Genomic DNA, 18,529 nt, shown 5'->3' with positions numbered 1-18,529 from the left:
GTCACGACAGTCATAAAGGGTCATTAAGTAAATCCCATGATTGTAAAGTGACTGCCGCAGTCATAATGCAAGTGCCACAGTTGTGAAGCAAACCCGTGGTTCACTATGGGTCATTTTTGCCAAAAAAAAATAGAAATAAATTCTGGTTCAAGGGAAATGAGGTCATATTTCCCTTGATTACGTCTAATTCAATGTGGGATGCTGCAAGTGGCCATAAAGGCCAGCCGGTTGCTGAATTCTCAATAGCCGGTCATGTGACTATGGTAAGGAGGTGGGTGTTGTAACTTTAAAACTGGATCATAAATATCCATAGACAGGCTTGTAACTCTAAACAGTTGCTAAGTGACTGGTTGTAAATCAAGTACTACCTGTATGCCAATTAGTGGGAGGCTGATCTGTGCAATAGTTTGTTGTTTTTAAAGAAGAAGAAGAAGAAGAAGAAGAAGAAGAAGAAGAAGAAGAAGAAGAAGAAGAAGAAGAAGAAGAAGAAGAAGAAGAAGAAGAAGAAGAAGAAGAAGAAGAAGAAGAAGAAGAAGAAGAAGAAGAAGAAGAAGAAGAAGAAGAAGAAGAAGAAGAAGAAGAAGAAGACGTGGTAAAGTAAAGGGAAATCCATACAGAAATACAAAGAGAATATTTCTTCTCAGTCTAAAATCAAGACAAAAGGCCCATTGCCTCTGGTAAGGATCAAAAATTTAGAGAACAAGTTTCCTCCAGCTCATTTGTGAACCTTTTCCCCGCTTGGCCTTCAAATTCTGCATGGGAGGGGATAATATTTCTATTGTAAGGAGGAGAGGCTCTTGTCCTGTTCTACTTTCTCTCAGTGGGGATCATATTCCCATCAAACATGTCGTCACCTATAATTAAAATAATGTATAATTAGCCACATACTGTATTTTCAGTTAATTTGAACTTTGATCTCAAGAACCGAAATCTAGCTAGGCTTGGATTTCATCTGCTCACAATTCTTTATATTTTGGTAGCCTGGAGCTATTTAAGAAGTAAAAGAACCTCTGCCCTTATAATCAATGTCTGGTACTTTATTCATAACGTGCAAAAGCCAATGGTGACAAAACCAATGTGGGCATCCCATTCTCTGAACTTTAAATAAGGAAATTACACAGTGGGGGAGAAGGCTATTATTACATTGTTTTTTTTTTCTTACCTGATTCCTAGTATGTTGTGGAAGAGCACCTCATTTTGTTGTTCTCAGGTTTCTGAGTACAATGACAATAAATTTATCTTATCTTATCTTAGTAATGCAGACCAAACCAGACAGCTCCCCTAGTATTGGCACTGAGTACAAGTGGTCCTCAAATTACAACCACAATTGAGCCCAAAATTTATGTTGCTAAAAGACATTTGTTAAGTGAGTTTTGTCCCATTTTCTTGCTACAGTTGTTAAATGAATCACTGCAGATATTATATTAGTAACATAGTTGTTAAGCAAATCTGGCTTCCCCATTGTTGGAAGCAGAGGTGGTATTCAGCAGGTTCTGACCAGTTCTGGAGAACCGGTAGGGGAAATTTTGATCAGTTCAGAGAACCGGCAAATGCCATCTCTGACTGGAGATTTTACAGTATCCTTCCCTCACCACACCCACCAAGCCATGCCCACAGAACCGGTAGTAACACTACTGGTCGGAAGGTCCCAAAAGGGGATCATATGACCTCGGGACACTGTTTTAGAAACAATTAGACATCTTGCTATTTTAAAAGACTTCTTGGTTTGATTTTACTGGATTCCTGTCTGGAATTTCTGCTGGGTTTTTTTTTATTGTATTTATACCAAGTCATAAGTAATTGTCCAATATTTATGTTAGAACACAGGAAACTGCAAAAGTGAGATGATACATTATTGGTCCCATAAAATGAATCATAGTGATCTATTTTAACAAACCTTTCAAACATAGTGCAGTAATCCTGAGCATCTATGAACCAATACATTTAATTAGATGTAATTAAAGGAAATAGAGTCAAATTATTTTACAGAGAGAAAAATTGAGCCATTACTTAAAACCAATATAAAGCATGTGGAAAGTGGGAGAGTTTATAAGCTCAGATGACAGAGATTTTTATAATGGTTGCAATACTGCCCGAAGGGCTTGAATTACAAAGGAACATGTTTTTCCCCATTATCTGGGGCCTAGCTGTTTTATTCTCTGCTTTTCATCTTCTTGTCTTCATTTTACTACGGGATACTAACAGGCTCTTTCCATGCAATTCTGATTTTCACTGAACTTCTTTTATTATTCATTTTACTTCATTCTGCTCTTTTGGGGGGCAGGGACTGACTGTTGCCCCTGGAAGGCCTGTCCTGTCCAACAGTTGTAGTCTCTTCTTCCATCATTTCAGTTATCCAGGTATTTGAAAGATAACTGGAGATATTTCATATAGAATATAACTTTAGGTGAAAACTCAGATCTAAAAATCTAGTCATTTTGCTGTCCTGATGCCCCCTTAATTTCTCTGACACACTATGTATCCAGGAAGTATTTTTTTTAACCACAGCAGGATGTATTATTACCTTTGTTGTCAGAGTACACGTGTACAATGAGATTGGCCGAGCCTCCCTTCATGCACAACACAACTCACAGTGTTGCACAACACAACTCACTTCCCAACACAACTCACAGTGAGGACAGAAGTCCCTAACCCAGTCCCAATCTTATTACACTATGTGACTTTGTTGCACAATGCGCCAGCCCTGCATGTCTGTGTTATTTTCTGTTCAGAAGTCTGACAGCCGATAGGTAGAAACTGTTCCTCAGCCTGTTGGTGCGGCTGGCTATGCTTCTATATCTCCTACCCGATGGTAGAAGACTGACGAAGTGCTGACCGGGATGTGAGTCTTTCATGAGAATTTTCCTCACTCTTCTAAGGCAGTGAGCCCTAGCGATGTCATCTAGTGGTATCAGGGAACAGCCCACGTTTTGGGCTGTGCTCACCACCCTCTATAATGTCTTTCTGTCCACCGCTGTCAAGCCAGCATACCACACCGTAATGCAATATGTGAGGACACTTTCTATTGTGGACCGGTAAAAGGAGTTCATCAGTCATTGTTCCACTTTATTCTTTCGCAAGACCCTAAGGAAATGGAATCTCTGTTGGGCCTTTCTGGCCACCTGGGTTGTGTTGATTTTCTAGGTAAGAGCTTTGCTGAGGTGGGCTCCCAGGAACTTAAAGGAGGAAACTCTCTCCACATACACACCCTCAATGTAAAGTAATGTATTCATACTGTGTATGTGCAGAAATGCATATAGGCATGCATTCATGTTTATGTAAAATAAATATTTGCATATGCTTAAGGCATCTTGTCTGGATAAATAATGAGTGAATCAAAATGAAGAGCCCGTGCAATAGAGTTAAGATGTTGGATTAGCAGCAGGAAGTCCCATGTTTGTGTCTTTGGATAAGTTGCACACTTTTCACCCAGCCTACCACATAGGATTATTCTGAGGAAAAAAATCAGAATTATGTATGTATTGCCCAGAATTGCTTTTCAGAATGAGATGGGCAGCATATAAATTTAATAAATAAATAATGCTGTACTATGTATACTGCCTTGAACTTCTGAGTAAAATGGAGACTATAAATCTAATGAATTAATAATTGACAATATATTGGTATCTTTATATATTAAAGTCACTCCCTTCTTTTCCTTAATATTGATACAAAACGGGCTTCTGAATGACGCAAAGTGATTTCTCCCCTTCAGAGTAGTTTTCCCTACAGTCTGGCACTGAGATGGGAGGTGAGAGATTTCCCCATTCTGATACTACAAGTCATTAAGATTTGGAGTGGAACCCAGCCCTTGGGTGATACAGGTCAATCTCCAAAAGCTAAGCAGGACTGAACCCTCAGACTTGATTAGGACCCCATCAAGAGCTCACCAGGCAAAGACAAAGTTGTGTAGGCTGTGAAATTTAAGAAAAACAAAACAAAACTGGAGGAACAGAAGTGTTAAGTTTGAGCAATGAGAGGCTGAACCAGAGCATGAGTGCAACAATACTTTATTATAGCAATAAAGGGCTGACCGTGCTTGCCACGCCTGGAACTGGCTCGCAGCAATCAGCAACTGGTTGGACCCCGCAGCCTGCTTTTATAGCTGGCTGCTGGGGAGAACCAACCAATGAGGAAAGGGGGAAGAACGCCCACTCAAAGTGAGTGGACCTGAGTGAGAACTCCTAGAGTTCTCAGGACATAACACCCCTTCCCCCCAGCTGTGAACATGCATAGTCTTTGAGGTAGGCAGGAGGTTTATGTTGGCGCCCGGAACGGCGTAGTTCTGGAACATCGTCTGTCCGTCCGGGGTCTGCCTGGGTAGGCAGAGTCGGCAAAGTGTCACCAGTGTGCCCCTCGGTTTGGGCCTGCCCTGGGCTCGTAGGGTTGCTCACTGGGGATGTGCTCTCGAAGGCTGGATCGGGCTTGTTAGTGTTTGGGGATAAACCCCCAAGCAGAGTATGCAGCAGCAGTCCAGCCAGGCAGGCAAATGAGAGAGAGAGTGGGCCCAAGAGTATACACACACTGGAGACAAAAACACTGTTTGTAGTTATAAAATAGTTATTTATTGCACACAGAGATTAAGAAGTGTAATTCAGTCCATATATCATTATCCAGTATATCCATCCAGTTATCAAGTCCATTAACAGTAAATACAATGTCTTTATCTGCTTGTAAATCTTCTCCTCCCAATACCTTTATCTCAAAGACAACGCTGAATCCACAGCTCACCAGGCAAACAGTCCTTGTGTTCAGTTGAAATGGTATCTGGCACAGTAGCCACCCAAAGTAAGCAGACAGACGTTCCAGCAGGCAGCAGACCAGGAACAGAACCAGGTGCATCCAGAAGCCGGACTATTACGTTTCCCTTCCTACCTATATTGCTGCCTGCAACCGCACCCACAATGACATTGCAGTTTCTTGTGCTTAAAGCTACAAAACACTTAATCCTAGGTTTACATATTTATTCAACCCAAACCTGGTTGGTGTATCCATATACCCAACATTCTCCCCTTTTGGGTGATATAAATATGTAATGCCTTTACATTCTAAACCCATATTTTTCACAACTCTCTAGATGCTTAATGGCACCTTGGGCTTTAGTAAAATGATCAGCTACATTGTCCTCCGACATGCAGTACTCCAGCTGTATCAATTTACTCTGTACAGACTGTCTTACATTAAGATACCTCAAATCTGTATGTTTACTTCTCGTTTTAACTGCAATATTAGTGGCCATTTGAATTGCTGCCTGATTATCTTCATGTACAACTATAGGGTAAGTTACAGTTATACCCATATCATTCAACATTTGTTTGTACATAATTAACTCAGTACACAATAAAGATAAACAGGAGAATTCTGCCTCCATAGTAGACAAACTTATATGCTGTTGCCTTATTGACTTCCAGCCAATTAATGTCTTACCCAGCATTATGGCTGTTCCTGAAGTCGACTTTCTAGTATCTCTTTCTGCTGCAAAACTAGCATCTGCATAAGCACTCAATATGAGATCACCTTTTGGTTCTAAATACAGTGCATGGTGTAATGTTCCTTTAAGATATCTTAGGATTCTTTTCAATGCTATCCAGTGACATTGAAGCGGATCATTATTGTGTCGTGCCAGCTGATTAATACTAAAAGCAATATCTGGCCTTGACCAATTGCTAATATATGATAAGCTACCAATCAAAGATTGATATAGTTCCTTATCACATTTGGGACTTTGTGTATCCATTTTGCAAATATCCTGACTCATTGGAGTCTTTGCAGGCTTACAAAGTTCCATCTTATAATCTATTAGCAATTTAGATATCTTATCTTCCTGAGATATCTTAAAACCTTTCTGTGTTCTCAGTATATTCAATCCTAGATATCTCTTTATCTCCCCTAATTGCTTGATTTTTATTTTCTTGGCTAATGATGTTATTATTTCATTTGCTTCATCATTAGTTTTAGTCATCAGAGCAATATCATCAGTAAACAACAATAATAATGATATTTTCCCATTCTTTTCTCTCTTAAATAGACATGGGTCGGCTAAACCAGCTTTAAACCCTATATTGGTCAGTTCCTTCACAATATACTGGTTCCATTCATAGCCCGATTGTTTAAGACCATAAAGGCTCTTCTTTAATAACCAACAATCATTATTATTGTCTCCTTTAAATCCATTAGGCCTTTTCATATAAACAGTATGTCTTAGTGGAGCATGCAAGTAAGCAGTTTCCACATCTAAATGGTTAACTATATATTGCTTGCTTGCTGCCCACACTAATGCTGCCCTTAAAGTTGCTGCTTTCAGACTAGGTGCAAATACTTCATCATAGTCTTTTGCACTTTGTCTAAAGCCTTGGGCTACTAACCTTGCCTTATGGATTGTGTTTCCATCCTTATCTGTTTTTATTTTAAAAATCCATTTGCAGCCAATGGGTTTTTCATTACTAGGTAATCTCACGTTTTCATACACTTTCATATCCTTCAGAGACTTCAATTCTTTATTAATTGCTGCATACCAATTTTCTTTCTCTTTAGAAGGATATCTTTTAATCTCATCCACAGTATTTGGGATTCTATTTTCCTGGCACACTGTATTAGCCTGGTATCTTTCAGGCGGTCTAGAAATACGTGTAGTCCTTCTGGGTATTACTGGGCTTGGTTGAGTTACTACCTGTTCCTCATCCTCAGCTATTTCTTCCTCTAGGGGCTGTACTTCTTCCTGTACTTCTTCCTTTACATTATTTTTAAAGTTACAGGGATACTTAATGGGATTTCTATATGATTCAATAATCACCTCGTTATTGTTATCCTGCTCTAACTTATCCCATCCTACGTGCTCTAGAAATTGGGCATTAGCACTACATAACACCTTAGATGTGCCTTTCTCCCAAAATCTATATGCCCTATGGTTAGCTTGGTAACCAACGAAGAAAAATTGTTTAGCTCTGTGTTGCCCTTTACGCCTGAGTTGTGTAGGGATATGCACCCATGCTGGTGCACCAAATGTGTGCAGGTAACTCAAATCAGGCTTCCTGCCATGCCACATGGTGAATGGTATTTCACCAGTGGTTGAGTTAACCACGTTATTTAATAAATGATTAGCACACATTGTGGCCTCCCCCCACAAAGAATCAGGTAACCCAGAATCAGTTAACATAGTACGGGTCATTGCCTGCAATGTTTGGCCTCGCCTTTCAACAAATGCATTGTGTTGTGGTCTGTATGGTGCAGATGTCTTATGAGCTATTCCAGCTGCCTTTAATCTATTCTGGAATTTGCTATTAACAAATTCCATGCCATTATCTGTCACCAGGGTTATAATTTGCCGTTTGGTTTTTCTTTCAGCAAACCTTAACCAGTTGAAGAAATGTTGATATGTTTCAGTTTTGCTTTTCATTAGGTAGCAAAACCCATATCTAGAGTAATGGTCCATAATGCTCAGTATATATCGAGCACCCCCCATACTGGGTTTCTTTGGACCTATAATGTCTGCAAATACTACTTCTAAAGGTTCTTTAGTTTTGAAACCATTTAGCCTATTTGCAGGCATTATTTTACTCTTATCTTCACAACAGACATTACAACGCAAATACTTATCACAGGGCTTTAACCTTATTCCTTCAGATAACTCTACTGTACGTTTTAGCATTTTAAAATTTACATGCCCCAAACGTCTATGCAATAAATGGATACATTCATTATGAGGCTTGATATTATTAAATACAGTCTGTGCCTCCCCTTTCTTACTATCATGTAAGACATATAATGCTCCATTTAAAGCTGCAGTTACCTTTTTGTTATCTCTTTCCAGTATGCACTTATTATTCTTAAATGTAACTACATATCCTAGTTTATCTAATACTCTTACAGAAAGTAAGTTCATCTTTAACTGTGGTACATACAACATTTTTATATTCTGGTTTAAACATGGACAATAAGCAATACCTTCACCCTTGGCCTTGAGGTGCCAACCATTGGCGAGTGATATACGTTGCGAACTTGTAGACATTTTTATAAACTTTGTCTTATCTCTCATGATGCAGTGGGATGCACCACTGTCCACCACCCATAAATCATTCTTCATATCACAATTGCCAAACATGGCCAGTTCAAAGGATTTCTTTGGCTTCTTTACATTCTGGCTTTTTCCTTTTCTGCAGAATCTTGCCAAATGTCCTCTGCCTCCACAATTAAAACACTTTTTAATTGTGTATGCCGTCGAAGATAAATTCTCTTCTTCCGGGTGCTTTACTTTACACAGCTGGTTTCTTTCCAGCCTTGAAGATAATTCCTCTTCTTTATTAGGCTTATCTTCTCTCAGCTGGTCACGTTCAAACCTTCTTCTGGCTTCTTCTAATAGCCTGCCGGTAATCTCAGTTACTGATAAACTGTCTTTTGGCAACACCTCTAATGCAGTCACAAAATCATCATAGCTTCGATCCATAGAAGACAGTATGATATATACTTGTTGCAACTCATTAAATATAAGCTCTTTTTCTTGCAATTCTTGAAAAATGCTTTTCATACAGTTTAAATGAGTTAACATGTCTCCATTTTTCTCAAGATGTGTTCTAAACAGCTTCCGTGTAAGATTGATATGAGCTCCTACACTGTCTCGAACATAAATCCTTTTGAGATTATCCCAGCAGTCTGCAGCATTTTCCACTCCACGGATATGAATGAGTTGCTGGTCAGACAGGGTGAGACCTATGATGCACAAAGCCTGCTCATTCTTGCGTTCATAATCCTGTATCAGTTTATAATCCTCTTCATCATTAGGATTTAAGTTAGATACATCTGGTGGGTTTTTTATTATGTTCCACAAACCTTCTCTTCGTAGAAGTAAACTACATTTCATTGACCATGAAACATAGTTTGTTCCATCTAGTCTGGATATCATGGACAGATGTGGCAAATTTACTTGTGCCATTGCTCTTGTGAAAAATAACTATTTAACAAACAGTTTTGTATTTACAGTAATGTGCAACTCACACCAACTCTCACTGCTATATCCTGGTTAGTTAGACTGTGCACACTGCTGGGCCCATAACCAATGTTAGTGTTTGGGGATAAACCCCCAAGCAGAGTATGCAGCAGCAGTCCAGCCAGGCAGGCAAATGAGAGAGAGAGTGGGCCCAAGAGTATACACACACTGGAGACAAAAACACTGTTTGTAGTTATAAAATAGTTATTTATTGCACACAGAGATTAAGAAGTGTCATTCAGTCCATATATCATTATCCAGTATATCCATCCAGTTATCAAGTCCATTAACAGTAAATACAATGTCTTTATCTGCTTGTAAATCTTCTCCTCCCGATACCTTTATCTCAAAGACAACGCTGAATCCACAGCTCACCAGGCAAACAGTCCTTGTGTTCAGTTGAAATGGTATCTGGCACAGTAGCCACCCAAAGTAAGCAGACAGACTTTCCAGCAGGCAGCAGACCAGGAACAGAACCAGGTGCATCCAGAAGCCGGACTATTACGTTTCCCTTCCTACCTATATTGCTGCCTGCAACCGCACCCACAATGACATTGCAGTTTCTTGTGCTTAAAGCTACAAAACACTTAATCCTAGGTTTACATATTTATTCAACCCAAACCTGGTTGGTGTATCCATATACCCAACAGGGCTGGTCAACTGTCTGGGCGCCGCTGTCTGTGTTCGGGCTTTCGGAACCGGCTGTAGGTGTGAACTGATCGCCGGGCGTGATGTGGATGTGAGGCTGAGGATGAAGCCTCCCCTCGTCTAGTGCCTCTGGGTCCCTGCTGGCGATGGTGCTGAGGCGTCTGCGCAGTTGGTCTATGTGCCTTCTCCAGACGCGGCCATCCTCCAGTCTGACCCGATACGACCGCGGCCTGGTGATGGCTACGATCTCGCCCGGGATCCACAGGGGGTCTCCAGCGAAGTTCCTCGCAAAAACTGGCTCCTGTAAGATAAAATGTCTAACCCCCGATGAGGAAGCGAGGGGAGAGTCAGGGCAGTATTGTGGGTGTAGTCTGTCCAATACAGTCCTCAGGCGCCTGCCCATCAGGAGCTCAGCTGGGGACTTATTGGTGACTGAACAAGGAGTTGAGTGCTGGCTCATCAGGAACCGTGAGAGTTTGTGGTGCCAGTCATCCTTGTTGAACCTTGCCAGGGCTTCTTTAGTGGTCCTGACGGCCCTTTCAGCCAGTCCGTTACTGGCAGGGTGAAATGGGGCTGTGAAAATGTGGTGGATACCCAGGTTGGCAGCGAAGCGGCTGAACTCAGTCGATGCGAACTGTGGGCCATTATCGGAGACGATGGAGTCGGGTAGCCCGTGCGTAACGAACAGGCGTGTTAACACGTTGGTGATTGCTAGTGTGGTGGTCGTGGATAGCTGTGCTACGTCAATCCATTTGGAATAGGCGTCCACGACCACCAGGAACATCTTCCCATGCAGAGGGCCCGCTAGGTCGATGTGAATTCTGGACCAAGGAGCGCTGGCGTTTTCCCATCTAGTAGGGGTGGCAATGAGGGGGGCAGGACGGGATTCCTGGCAAATGTTGCAGGAACTTACCCAATTGACAATGTCCTCGTCTAGACCCGGCCACCACACGTAGCTGCGTGCTAACGCTTTCATTCTCACGATGCCAGGATGTCCCTCGTGCAATGCTTCCAGAACTCGGGTACGCAGTGAGGCCGGGATGACCACTCGAGTGCCCCATAGTAGACAGCCCTGCAGACTTGACAATTCCTGCATGCGAGTCTTAAAAGGTGTGAATTTGTTATCAACATTGCCACCCGGCCACCCCCTCCTCACCCAGTCGAGCACCTGGGCAAGTGTTCGGTCTGTCTTGGTTTTAGCAGCAATGTCCAGGGCAGTGATGGGTAGGTCCAACTGGGTGATCTCGAAAATAGCGTGGACAGGAGCAGGGTCTTCAGCAGGCAAGGGGCAGCGACTGAGGGCGTCAGCGTGGGACAGTGTTTTACCCGGGCGGTGTATAAGTCTGTAGGAGTAGGCTGCTAGGAAGAGAGTCCACCTTGTCATCCTAGGGGAGAGGGCTTGAGGGGTCTGCTTGTCCCCGGTTAGGAGGCCCAGGAGGGGTTTGTGGTCCGTGACCAGCTCGAAAAAATGGCCAAAAAGGAATTCGTGAAATTTTTTCACGGCTGCAACAGCTGCTAGGGCTTCCTTATCGATCTGGCTGTAATTGCGCTCCATAGCAGAGAGCGTCCTTGAGAAAAAGGCGATGGGAGCCTCGGCGCCATTGGGAAGCCTGTGACTTAGTACCGCCCCAATTCCAAAAGGGGAGGCGTCTGCTGCCAGTACTAAAGGGAGGTTAGGGTCGAATTGAATAAGTACCGCCTCTGACATGAGTAGTGATTTGACGGCATTAAAGGCATGGTCTTCCTTGTGCCCCCAGTGCCATGGTGACTTTTTATCCAGTAATCTGTGTAGGGGTTCAGCTACTGATGCTTTATGGGGCAGAAAGGATGCGTAAAAGTTCAATAGCCCCAAGAACGCCTGTAGTTCAGTTTTGGAGGTTGGAGTGGGTGCCTCGTGGATTGCCTTAACCTTGGACTCCAGGGGGTGAATGCCAGAGGCGTCAATTTTATAACCCAGAAAGTCCACCTGTCTAGTGGCAATGGCACATTTTTCTTTTTTCAACTTGAGGCCATGCTGTCTGAACCTCTCTAACACAGCTCGAACTCTTTGGAAGAGTTGGGGTCTGTCCCTGGCTGAGACTAAGATGTCGTCAGTAGGGTACTACACCAGGAGGCCCTGCAAAATCCGCTCCATGAGGGATTGAAAAATACCCGGGGCAACACTTACGCCAAATTGGAGACGCTTGCATCGGAAGGCACCCCTGTGAGTGACAATTGTCTGGAGTTCCGCTGTTTGGTTATCTACAGGGAACTGCTGATATGCTTGAGACATGTCCAATTTAGCAAAAATGCTGCCTGGTTCGAATGTGTGTAATAAGTGCTGGATGACGGGCACAGGATAAGCACTAACTTGTAGAAATTTATTGATTGTCGTCTTGTAGTCCGAGCAAATTCTCAGGCTACCGTCTTTTTGAGGGGTGTGACAATGGGCGTCTCCCACTTGGCGAAATCTGTTGGCTCAATGACCCCTTGTTTTAATAGTTTATCCAATTCTGCATCTAGTTTTGGCCGAATAGCAAATGGGACCCTACGCGGTTTTAGCCTGATTGGGACTGCTTGGGGGTCAACTGAGAATGAGATGGGGGTACCGTTATAACACCCCAGCTCTTCGCTGAATACATCTGAGTAATCAGCGAATAAGGAGTCAGTGTCTGAGGTTGAGACAGCATGGACTCCTGTTAGCCCTAGGCCGAGATGGGGAAACCAATCGAGCCCCAATAAGGTGGGTAGATTGCCGTTAACTACCACTAGAGGTAGGTGACCTTTAAAAGCTCTAAAACTGACAAGAAACTTGCCTCTGCCAATTACAGGAATGGTCTTCCCCTGGTAGTCCTTCAGGCCAAACTGGCATCTCTGGAGCCGGCTAGTGGATAGGCTTGGTTGGAGCCTCTTAAGGATGTTCCACGAGATAATTGAGAGCGCTGACCCTGTGTCAACCTCCATGCGGCACGGTTTACCTTCTAGGGAAACGGAGAGAGAAATTTTACTAACAGTGTGGCAAGTGTGCTTGGCAAGGTGATGCGTGCGACAGTTCAATACTTGCCTCTGTGGTCCCGAGTGCGAGGGAGGGTGCCTTTGTGCTGCGCTTTGGGGGCTTGGCAGACTCTCGCGATGTGTCCCCTTTATGGCAGTTATTGCAGGTGGCTCCTTTAAACTTGCAGGTGGCCCTCTGATGAGATCCCCCACAGGCTAGGCACAGGGTGATGTGCTTGGGTGGACCGATGTTTTCTTGTTTGGCTCCTACCTGCGGCCGTCTGTCGTTGGATAGGCGGTGGACTTCGTTTTCATCACTGATGGGTTCCTCTGCTACCACCTCCTCGGAGTGGACTGGAAGTGATGTCAGCTTGGCACTTGGGCCCTGGATTTCGGTGGCTGAGTTTGTTGCCAGCTCAGCTGCCAAGGCTTCCTCGACTGCTTGTGCGAGGTTGAGGTCTTTTGCGAGAAGTCGCCTTTGCAGGTGGAGGTCCTTGACCCCGCAGACTAATTGATCGAGGAGCATGTCCTCCAGGTAGGTTCCAAACCCACAATGCAGTGCTGCTGTTCTGAGAGCGGCCATATATTGATTGATGGTCTCCTTGCTCGATTGCTTCCTCATACGGAAGGTGAATCTCCTGGCAATCTGTGAGGGCCTGGGGGAATAGTGGTTAGTGAGAATTTCAAGTAACTCAGACCACGGAACGTTTTCAACTCACGAGGAGCCACGAGCGCTGCGGCAGTATCGTAGACGGTGGCTCCGCAGTAGATTAGGAAATACGATTTTTCCGATGCTCCCCGCATCCGCCAGGCCAACTGCATCGATATAATGATTGAAGCGGTTCTTATACGATTCACACTTCTCCTCGTCTGGTTTAAACGCCGGAAGACTGGATTGGAACTCATGGTGCTGGGACCGGTTGAACAACCTGAGGAAAAATCTCTCTGGGGCAGCAGACAATGTTTTAGTGCCCGTGGTGGGCAAGTGATTTCAGCTCAGGAGAGGCTGTTTTAAATCCTCTCTTTCTCTCTGGGTTAACCACGTTAGGCTGTTAGCCGTTGATGGCGTTTGGATTCGCGCCTGAGTGGGCGTCAGTGACTGGCTACAGCGCTGTGCTGTACCTTTTAGGTTTGAAATTCAAATGACAACCGTTTGAATTTCGCGCCTGATACTGAGCGGCTGCGGCTCGCAGCGCTTCACTTTCCCTGTAGCTGGGCTAACAAGCGGCTACAGACGCTTCTAACTTTTGATTCTGACTGCTCTCTCTGGCTGCGGATCAGCGTTCGCTTCTTATCGCTTGCTGACCGCTTTCTCTGTCAGCGGATCAGCGTTTGCTCTTTTTGTTTGCTCTTTTTGTTGGCTGACCGCTCTCTCTGGCTGTGGATCAGCGTTTCCCTTATCGCCGGCCGACCGCTCTCTCTGGGCTGCGGATCGGCGGCTAGTGACTCAGCGGTTGCATGGAGCTTCTGGTAGCCATCCCATCCTCGTCGCCAGTGTTAAGTTTGAGCAATGAGAGGCTGAACCAGAGCATGAGTGCAACAATACTTTATTATAGCAATAAAGGGCTGACCGTGCTTGCCACGCCTGGAACTGGCTCGCAGCAATCAGCAACTGGTTGGACCCCGCAGCCTGCTTTTATAGCTGGCTGCTGGGGAGAACCAACCAATGAGGAAAGGGGGAAGAACGCCCACTCAAAGTGAGTGGACCTGAGTGAGAACTCCTAGAGTTCTCAGGACATAACAAGAAGGTATACCACTACCATATTAATGTCAAGAAAACTCCATGTTCTTCTATCTTGAGTTCAGCTTAGCTCAAAGTAGAGTTTATCTTTACTGACTGTATAGGTGAATGGGGAGGAATTCTTTTTTTTTTTTCATTTGCAAGCTGAAGGAACACCATCAGAATTTAAAAGTTTCCAGTACGATTGTAAAGAGATAGAATCTTGTTTGGATGCCTGCGATCCCATGTTCTCATTAACTGTGTCTCTCCTGCCATTTGGGGCCTTCCAAAGAAGTCCTGGAGAAGTAGAAGGACTCTAAATCAGTCCTACTTGGAATGCTGGAAGTTTGGAGAAGGCTGACTTGTTGATAAATACCCCAACAGACATTTTGTTCCAAACTACTTCCTGGGAAGACAGAAACTGACATGGTAAAATGTGAATGAAAATTTTTACATTGGAAGAGCATGAGTCAACCTTCTGAGAAATGAGGCTGAATAAAGATTGGATTGGGTGGGGGAGGGAGGGAACAGAGAAAAGAGCACTTTTGTTTTAGTATCAGTCAAGCTGGAAAGGAAATCACCATCACCAATTCCCTCCCCCGACCCGAAAAAAACACATTTTCCTGAAAGGCTGCCACAGTTGGCCTTAGACTCATGTCTAGCAGCTGGAGAGCATGCTTATTAAAATGGAATTCCGGAGCGCTCAAGAATTCAGAACCACAAAAATCCACGAAGGTAGTAAAAGCTGCATTAGGGGTATAGGGAATGGAAAGAGGTCAGCCACAGGACAAAGGAGGGGGAAGGTGCCTCTGCCCAGTGAATGCTGGAGACCTGGCCCCAGCTATGCAACAGGATCTAGCTAGTTACACAGGCTTTTCTGGAGTGGATACTCCTGTGAGCTTGTTTGAAGAAGCCACGTAAAAAATTAACTCTCCAGCCCCTGCAGAGCTGCTCCAAAACAACAACAGGTTTGCAGCAGCCTTTTGCTCACTCCTCCCTAGCCACCTGTAAAACCAAGCGACTTAACGTTGCACAAGAGACTTTGAAACTAACTGCCTGGCTTCGGTTTTCAGGAAGGAGAAAAATGCCCAATCACTGAAGGGTTGCAGCTGTGAAATAGGTGAGGCGAGGGTGATGGGGAAAAGGGGGAAAGTGAACAAATTGAGGAAGTCCTTGCTTAGCAAACGTTCTCGCAGTTATGACAGTGATGAAAAGTGACCAGTACTCATGTTTATGTCCTTCACTGGTCTTTAAAGCAAAGCCAGGTCTGAAATAAGATTGTGAGCATAATTGTGGCTTCACGTAGCATTTGCTCTGCTTAATGACCTACAATTGGGACCGCTAATTGGGGACTATCTATATTTCAGTTATAAATATAAATATTGGCAATTTGAGTTCAGGGTTGTCCAAAGAAAGCTGAAAAAGTCAGGTTAGTGGCCACTATCAGGTAATCAACTTCAACCATTTTTAGGTGTGCACCATCTTCAGTGTTTCAATCCCCTTCCCCGTGGTCATGCAAGGTTATGCTGCTCACTAACAATCACTAACAATTTAATAGGTAGTGTATTGTTATCATAAACAATACACTACTTATTAAATTCAACTTGGGGAGCAGGAGTAGGCCAGTGGGAAGCCTACTGGAAGCCCAGCTGGAGTTCTGGGAGTCTGCAGGAGATAAACACAGAAAATGCCTATGGTGAGCTTTATTTTAGCATATGGCAAATACCTGGACTTATAGTCAGCAGTGGGATCCTACCTATTCCACTACTGGTTCGGTGATTGCACACGTGTGTACATGCACCTAATGTGTGCGCACCTAACATGCACACGCAGCTTTCCTCACACCATCTGAGTCCTGCAGCGCCAATCAGCTGAGAGGATAAAGAAAAGTGCAAGGGCAGGTGGGAGGGCCGATCCTGCGCTTTTCTCTTCTTTCTCTTCTCATCTGATTGTGGGAAGATTTTTTTCCTCCTCTCAGCTGATTGTTGGAGGCTTCTTTTTTTTTTACTACTGGTTCGGCTGAACCAGTCTCTACCGGTAGCATACCACCACTGCTTATAGTGGTTCAAATATTAATGTCCAGTCCACCCAACCATTCAAGGACAGGGTGATCTATGTTGAAAAAGTGGGTTATGGTGGGCTATTTGGCTTAGATAAAATGGCTGCCGTAGTGCTAATTAATAGACAATTATTTACCAGATTGGGAAGCAGTTACCATTCCAACAGTGGCCTTAAGGGGCCCATAGACATTTCTGCTACGAGATATGACACTAGAGGCCAGTTTTACTAGCTTTTAATTTTTAAATTTAAAATAACACTTTAAAAACCAGGTGAGACAGGCAGTCGGGGTGGGTGTCTCCCAGAGAGGTGTCTTGGGGCACATTATATTCATTGGAATCACGTTCCCTGTCCTGATATACAGGGTACACCAAAAGTCAGGCCTAATCACAATATATTTTATTAATTTAATATATTTATTTAATTATTAATGTTTCAGTTAATCTTTTGTTTTCTATAGTTTTATACAACAAAAATAAGTAATAGGAGGGGTTTTTTTCCAGAGAAAATGTTACTGTACTGAAGTATATTCAAAGGTCATGGGTCAAATGAAGAAAATCGCAACCAATTCAAACAAGGGATATAATTTATATAACAACTTGTGTTGGGGCGGGGTGGGGGGTGACTTTTAGTCTACCTCATATGTACAGGTAAAAGAAATTTCAAATCAGACATTTTAAAGTACTGTAATGAAACAACATCAAAGTTTTTTTCCCCATATCTCTTTTGAAAAATAAAGCCTTCTTAATCTAGCTGCCGATGAATCTTTATTTTTTCGTTTTTAATGGGAAAGACTACACCACATGGTGCCTTGTTTGGTGGCTCTGAGAAGATGCAGTTCTAGGAAGCCAGGTGTCCTTTTGGTTCAAACAGCCGCCAAGAGACCAGCTGTCTATTATCTCTGGATACATCTGTGGAAACTTCTCCTTTTCCTTCATGTGCCAGCCTGGCCCCTCAAAAACTAGTAAGAAAATCCATGGGAAATCCACCGGATCTTTAAAATACACCAAACAAACCTAATTTCATGGGCAAAATTAGCTCAACACCAAGCCCTGCTCCAGGAAAAAAAGTCAAGGCACAAGAAATAAACACTTGTTTTTTTGCCCTGCTCCAGCAAACGACCCAAACATATTATTACAGTTTTCTTGGGTTATTTTCCTGATTTCCTTTAGCTTTAATCCTGAGATTCTCTGGGGTATCCTATTCAAGGGTTAACTAGCTTCCAAATCCATGAAAAGTCAACAGGATGCCGCTATTTGCTAAGGCTTCTCTTGTCTTAAGAGGCTTCTCTTGTCCTAAAATCAAATGCACTGATTATTACATCAACTATGGCTCTTCCCCATACTGTATTTCCCATTTAAAAAAATACTCAACACATCAGGAGGCTGGATAAAAATAATTCTCAACTTATGACTGTTTGCTTAGTGACTGTTTCAAGTTATGATGGGTGTCCCCAAAGGTACTTACAACCCGGTTTTAAAATTCTGATGGCCACCTCCCCTGTGGTCATGTGATTGCATTTTGGGAACTTAGCAACTCACCCGCATTTATGGCTATTTGCAGTGACCACAATTTACAACATTTTTTTGCCAGAAACAAGTGTTTACTTCTGATTTCAGGCAGAAAATGCCCACTGTGGATAAATGGATTTGCTTAATGACAACTGCATTGGCTTAATGAATTTGGTGTTTGCTTAACAGCCATAGTGTTTACTTAATAACTACTACAAAAAAGGTCACAAGATCAGGCATGTTTGCATGGTGTTATATGTTGTGCCTATAGGACTGGCTGGAGTTCCCAACCAGGTCCGCCGTTCGAGCGGGAGCACCGACCGCTCCCATTGGCTGATACCGTTTGATAGCCGGCTATAAAAGGGAGCTGTCAAACGGTATCAGCTGTTGCCGCCAGCTGATCTGCCGAGTTAGCCTGGCAGACGCGGCAACCCTTTATTCCGCAGAATAAAGCCTTTAAAACGTCCGCTCTGGCTCAGCCTCGTATCTCCGCCGCTCCACAACAATATACTTAATGACCAGCACAACTTATGACCATAATACTGAGTTATTTTACGCAGCTGGCACAATTCACAGTCTCCAAGCATTATCCCATATTTTTTTTGCATCATATATATATAACAATGCTGGACTTCA

General features: G+C 43.4%; 1 long non-coding RNA gene across 1 annotated transcript in view; it reads left to right on the top strand.

Annotated features, from left to right (window-relative positions):
* The first annotated feature begins 14,963 nt into the window (after positions 1-14,963).
* LOC148127258 (uncharacterized) overlaps positions 14,964-18,529 on the top strand; it is a 31,431-nt gene continuing 27,865 nt past the window's right edge. The window contains exon 1 of the long non-coding RNA XR_015742140.1: positions 14,964-15,059. This is a non-coding gene — a long non-coding RNA (uncharacterized LOC148127258). The remainder of the gene's footprint in view (positions 15,060-18,529) is intronic.

The sequence above is a fragment of the Pseudonaja textilis genome, chromosome 2 (genome assembly GCF_049901715.1).
Source record: "Pseudonaja textilis isolate UNSWEBS1 chromosome 2, rPseTex1.2, whole genome shotgun sequence".
NCBI classification, from domain to species: domain Eukaryota; kingdom Metazoa; phylum Chordata; class Lepidosauria; order Squamata; family Elapidae; genus Pseudonaja; species Pseudonaja textilis.
The sequence above is the reverse complement of the archived record's forward strand: the minus strand, read 5'-3'. Positions and strand labels throughout refer to the sequence as shown.